At 36.2% G+C, this 6,512-nt stretch overlaps 1 long non-coding RNA gene across 1 annotated transcript; it reads right to left on the bottom strand.

Moving 5' to 3' along the window:
* Window positions 1-1,236: 1,236 nt before the first annotated feature.
* On the bottom strand, window positions 1,237-4,485 carry LOC120885033 (uncharacterized). Its single transcript, XR_005727517.2, has 2 exons — window positions 4,225-4,485; window positions 1,237-3,823 (listed from the first exon to the last, which is right to left on the bottom strand). It is a non-coding gene; the product is annotated as an uncharacterized LOC120885033 (long non-coding RNA).
* Window positions 4,486-6,512: the final 2,027 nt, after the last annotated feature.

Raw genomic sequence — 6,512 nt, 5'->3', positions numbered from 1 at the left:
GGAATCTGCACCCAAAGAACAGATAGGCAGCTGCTCAACCTTCAGATTGGTTCCAACACTGGGCAGTCCTTGAACTTGAGGGTACACTACAGAAGGAAAAGCCCCTTTCTGTTTTTAGTTAATCTGTTTCATAAAAGGAAGTCTGGGTAGATTTTTTTCTCCATCTGGTTAAACTCATTAGAATCAGAGGAAGAATTCCTCATTTTAATATTAGGCTTTGGGTCCATCCTAATTGACTCTGTAGTTAATCTTCTGTTTCTTCTTCCCTGTGTCTTCATTCACATTTTAATTGGAAATTGGAGGAGACCTCTTTATCCCACTACAGATTCAGGTTTCTCAATAATAACAATAGATGTTTTATTGAACAATGAGGTATCTGATACTTTTCTAGATGATTCATTTATATTATTGCTTTGGTTGTAATCCTGGGAGATAGCTGTTATCTTCATCTTACAAAGAAAGAGTCTAAAGCTTAGAAGTTAATAAAGGATTTGCCCAAAGGACACTGAACTTGTAAGATGCACGGACTAGAGACAAACCCAGGATTCTCACATCAAAGCCCTTGACACTTCCTGGTCCCCTAACATCTTTAGGGTTATTTATCATGTTGAGTTATTTTAGGACACCTCTCTACAAATAAATTAAGATGGAGCTCATGCAAAATTTTCATGGATGTCTGTATTACAGGTAAGGTACAGAAAAGTTTAGCACTTTAATGCAATCCATTCTTCCTTCCTTCTTTCCCTCCTTCTCCTCTCCCCCCTCCATCCCTTTTACTCCAGGCTCTCTTGTCTCAGTGAGTCCATGGTCTCGTACCACTTTCTACGTATGTAAAATCCCAAGCTGATTGGGAAGGAGGTGGGGGGCAATAGCTACTACGCACAGTGTAGACATAAAATTAGGAGTGATTAACTGAAGATTTTTTTTTTTTGTACGTTGGTGGACAGAGGGCGACAGTTTCCTCCCAAGAAATTAAGAGCTGCAAAGCTTTCACTGAGCGCTCTGGTGAAGCAGGTTGATGCCCTACAATAACAATAGGGAAATGTGGTTTATACTCTGAATACACCATTAGTTTACCCCTGTCACTTGAAACATGATGGAAATGGCTCTGACAGGTGAAGAGAGAAAATGTCGGAATCCTCAGATTTTAGTTCTTCTTTCCATACCCAACAAGTATAGTTGATGGAGTTCACATACTTACATTGCAAATATAAAAGCTATATTTCCCGTATGAACTCAGTAATATCATGCTTTTTATTAGTAGTTGCACTTAGAGAGTACAAATAGCAATGCCTGTTTGGGACAAAAGTAAATATCAGTAAGTTAATTATTTTAGATTGGATAATGAAGCAAGTTATATTAGACCATTTTTTAAAAAATGTTCTTGACAGAATTGTAAAAAATCAATTTTTCCCCCTAAATGAACCTTTAAATCCATTTTTGTTCTCAATACTTATACATTTGTAGTGAGACCAGCTCCTTCATTTCTGCATAAATATATCCCCAAGCTTCATCCCCTTACCCACATGGATTATGTACACAAATCTAGGTATATAACGAACATATTAAAATATATGTAATAAACTTTGATGTACAACCCACCAGGATATGATGAGCTCTGTTACTTGTCCTTTTTGAGTGGACTGTGTTCTCTGTACACATTAATTTATAGTGACAGTTCACAGGAATTACTTTAGTGGGCCTGTCATTTATCTGCCCCACAAGGAAATCAGTTTGTCAGACATACTGGCTGGAATGTATGGCAATATCTGTCAGAAATCTAGAGCTACTGCTCTCAAATAGCCCTTACAGAGAAACAAGGCATGGAATCCTAGTGGCTTGCAGGAAAATAAGATGGGTTTCAGATAGTGTCTCAGGAAGAAGCACTGTGTGTCACTTAGAGATAGTGTAGTCTGAGACACATACAGGCTACCAATATTCTAGAGGAAGACTCTGTCCTTTAAAATAGCTCAAGACATACTTCTACTATCAAGTTTGGTCATTTAAAGTATATAGTTCAGTGTGTTTTGGTGTATCCAAATAGTTATGTGTCCTTCACTGCTACCTAATGTTGGAATATTTTAGTTACCTCCAGAATAAATGTATACTCATTATTAATCATTCCTCATTCTTGACCTCCCTGCTAAATCCAGGCTTCCATTCATCTGTTTTCTGTCTCTATACCCATTCTACACATTTCATTTTAGTAAAATTATATAATATCTGGTCTTTCAAGACTGACTTTTAAACATAGTTTTCAAGATTCAGCTATGTAGTAGCATTTACCAGTACTTCATTTTTATTGCCAAGTAATATTCCAGTGTACAAATATATTTGCCACTTTTTATATACCAATCAATACACGGATGTTCATTTGACTCGCCTCCATTTTTGGTTATTATGACTAATACTGCTATAAAAATTAAAAAAGATTTTGAATGGACTCATGTTTTCTCTTTTCTTAGGTAAGTATATTTCTATTCAAATCTTTTCCCATTTTTGAATTGTGTTATCCTTTTTGTTGATTTGTAAGAGTTTTTTATATGTTCTGGATACAAGTTCCTTATCAAATATATGTGTTATAGTTTGGAACTGGAATGTCCCTAAAACTTTAGGTGTTGGAAGCCTGGTCTCCAATTCACCAAGGTTTGAGAGGTGGGACTTTTTGACAAAAATTAGAGCTCTGACCTCAACAGTGGATTAATCCATTGATAGCTGATAAGGTCACTGGAGGTGACTTGGTTGGGTTTCTCTTCCTCAGCTGCCTGGCTGCCAGGATCTGAGCAGCCTTCCTCTGCCACACCCACCCACCATGATGTTCTGCCTCATCTCAGGTCCACAGAAATGAAGTCAGCTGTACCATGAAGTGAGACCTCTGAAATACACTTTTCTCCTCTATTGTTTTTGCCAAGTAATTTGGCCATAGCCATGAAAAACTGGCTGACACAGTATGATTGAAACTATTTTCTCCCATTCTGAGGTTATGTTTTCTTTTTCTTTTTTATGTGCATCCTTTGAAGGACAAAGTTTCTATTTCTTTTTTAAAGTTATGCTCTTTTGTGTGTGTGGGTGTGCACACATGTATGTGTGTGGTGCTAGGGATTGAACCCAGGGATTGAACCTTATGCATGAAAGGCAAGCACTCTACCAACTGAGCTATATTCCCCAGCCCAAAGTTTCTAAATTTGATAAAGTTGTATCTAATTTTTTTTAGTCTCTTTGTTTTGGGTGACGTATCTCAGACAATATTGCCTGATAGAAGTTCCTCAATATTTATTCACATATTTTCTTCTAGTACAATTGTAGATTTAGCTCTTAAATGTGGGTCTGTGATTCTTTGAGTTTGTTTTGTTTATGGTATGGTGTGAGGTAGTGGCAAAACTTCTTTTCCTTTCTTCTTTTTCTTTCTCTCCACCACCCTCCCCACAAACACTATTTATTAAAAAGGCTACTTTTTTCTGCTCATTGAATTATCTTGGCACACTTGCTCAAAAAAATCAGTTGATCATAAATGTAAAGGTCTATTTTCCACAGATAAAGGCTTAATTCCATCCTGCTGTTGGCATCTGTCTGTGCCAGTATCACTGTCTTGGTTGCCGTCATTTTAGAGTAAGTCTTACAATTTTTACAACTTTTTTTCTTCTTTTTCATAATTGATCTGGTTGTTCTGGGTCCTTCCGTTGCCATATGAACTGTTTTTAGGATTAATATGTGAGCTTCTGTGAAGAAAAACACAGCTTGAACGTAGTCAGGGTTAAGTTGGTCTGGGGTTCCACCGGAAGCTTACTGCCCTCTCAACAGTGTTGAGTTTTCCAGACAGTGACTGGAAAAAAGAAGACAAAAGATTCAAAAGTTTCAAAGTCATGAATTAAAGATAGGACAGCCCTATCAAACTTGTAGGAAAAAAAATAAAGGAATTATAAAAGAAGACCACGAACACTTGTGTGTCCACAAATATTAAACAAGGAGATTTTTCAAAGTTCAGAAAGAAAAACAGTCACAGAAACTAATTTAAAAATACATAAGATGTCTGAATTTCTGTTTACTTAGAAAAAGAGTTTGAATGAGCAATCCAAAAACTTCCCACGGAGAAAAGCCTGGAACCAGACGGCTGCATTAGAAAATCCTGTTAAATATTTAAAGAATTAACAGCAGCCCGTCACAAACTCTTCCACACAAGAAGAAAAAGAAGCATTTCTGAAAGCTTCCAGGAGTCTGATATACCTTGATCCAGGGGCAGATGAGGGCATCCTAGGAGCAGAAAACTAGGGCCAGTATTGATGGAATACAGACAGGAAAATCTTCAGGGAATACTGGCTGGGTGTTATCTGGGGACATGAAAAAAGGATTAGAAACCACGAACAGTAGGATTTAGCCCTGTAAAGATAAGGTCCATTTAATATTTTAAAAAAATTAATGTAATACACTATTTCAATAGAAAAAAGGATAAAGCACATATGATCATCTGATAAACGCAAAAAAAAAAAAAACCCACTGGTCAGACTCCAACACTCCACCCTGACCACAGCACCCAACAAACAAGGAGTAGAAATTAATTTCCTTAAGCTGGTAAAGAGCATCCGTGAACAGTTCACAGACAAAGTTGTCCTTAATGGTGAAGGACTACATTCTTCTCCTCTAAATTTGAGGACAAGATTTTTCTCACCACTTCTATCCAGTAATAGAATAGAAAATTTTAGTAGGAATGTTAAACATCTTACTGGCTGGAAAGGAAGAAATAAAATTGCCTATAGGTGTAATTGACATGTTGTTATATGTAGAAAATCCAAAAGAATCACTAAACAGTCATCAGTGATGAGTCCAGGAAGTTTGTAGAATAAGAGAAAAATCAATTCTGTTTCCTTACATTAACAATAAATAATCTGAGCATAATGTCCAGAAAACACTTCAATTTACAGTATCAAAAAAAGATTTCTGGGGCTGGGATTGTGGCTCAGTGGTAGAGTGCTTGTCCAGTAGGGCGGGACCCGGGTACAATCCCCAGCACCACATAAAAATAAAGGCATTGTGTTGTGTCCATCTACACCTAAAAAATAAATATTTTTTGAAAAAAAGGTTTCTGTGAATAAATTTAACAAAAGAAATATCTGATATATACATTGAAAACTACAAAACTGTGATGAAAACAAAGAAATAGTACATAAATGGAGAGACATGCTATGTTCAGAGTCTGGAAAACTAAGCATTGCTAAGATGCTAGTAATCCTCAAAGCGATATACAGATTCAGTGAGATCCCTATCAAAATTACAACTGTTCATGCAGAAATCCATATGCTTGTCTTTTGAAAATTCACATGGAAATGCAAAGGACCTGGAATAATAAGATTAAACATGAAGAAAAAAGAGCAAAATGAAAAGATCGAGCTCTTCCCCAATTATAAAACTTAAAACCTGCAGTCACGAGGCTTCCTACAGTGCTAGACTTCAAGTCTCTTTATGAGTGCTGTTAGGTGCACCCAGAAACTTCATTTGGGGTTTATTTATTTATTTATTTTTACACAGTACTCCAGGATCTACACTTTCAGAAGAGGTCACAGTTTACAGGGCAAAGTGAGGAGTAAGTCAGTTTACTGGAATCTACTCCATGGCAGGTCTTGTGTCAAAGCACTTTTTAAATAAGTGCTATAAAAAACTATTTGCTGTCAATATTTTTTGCCTCATTTAGAAATGATAACAGAAAAGTTTTGAGCAGGTAAGAACATAAAATAGAACGAGTAATTGAAAAATTAGATTTTTCTTTTTTTTGGTATGTGGGATTAAACCCAAGGATGCTTAACCACTGAGCCACATCCCCAGCCCTTTTTAAATATTTTATTTTGAGACAGGGTCTCTCTGAGTTGCTTAATGCCTCACTAAGTTGCTGAGGCTGGCTTTGAACTCACAATCCTCCTGACTCAGCCTCCCACAAATTTAGGAATTTAAGTTCTATTTATTTGACTTTCAGCATCTGAATTCTTATTAACGTGACTGGTTGTCTCACAGCCTAGAAAAGAAAAACTAAAAAAATAGCACTAGTTCATTGATAAATACAGAATATAATGAAAAATGCCAATGATATGATAATATTTAGTCTAACTAAAGCTAGTCTGTTGATAAGTTCCCAGAGGCAAAAAATTATTTCATATCATCTTTTCAAATTAGCACCACTGAACCTAAGTCTGTGGCAATAAGTGCTTGACCAGGAATCTTAGCGGTGAAGGCACAGTATTCCCGGTATCTTGTCAGTACTACCATAAGATAATGCAAAGATTCAGCAAGCTGGTAAAAAAATTATAGCTTTTGGTTGGCCAAGATTGCATTAGAATGTTGGCTCTGCCACCAATTAACTCTATAATCCTGAGAAAGTAAAATATCTACTTTGAGCTTCATCTGTCTCTTCAGGAAATGGAGAAAATTCAATCTCAGTCTTTGCTTTGTTAGGGGAATTCAATTGTGTATATAAATCTTCCAGGATATAATTATAATAAATATTAATAGCTGACATGAAATTA

This window comes from Ictidomys tridecemlineatus, chromosome 12, assembly GCF_052094955.1.
Source record: "Ictidomys tridecemlineatus isolate mIctTri1 chromosome 12, mIctTri1.hap1, whole genome shotgun sequence".
In the NCBI taxonomy this organism is placed as follows: domain Eukaryota; kingdom Metazoa; phylum Chordata; class Mammalia; order Rodentia; family Sciuridae; genus Ictidomys; species Ictidomys tridecemlineatus.
Note: the sequence above shows the minus strand (reverse complement) of the source record. Positions and strands in the feature narration are given on the sequence as shown.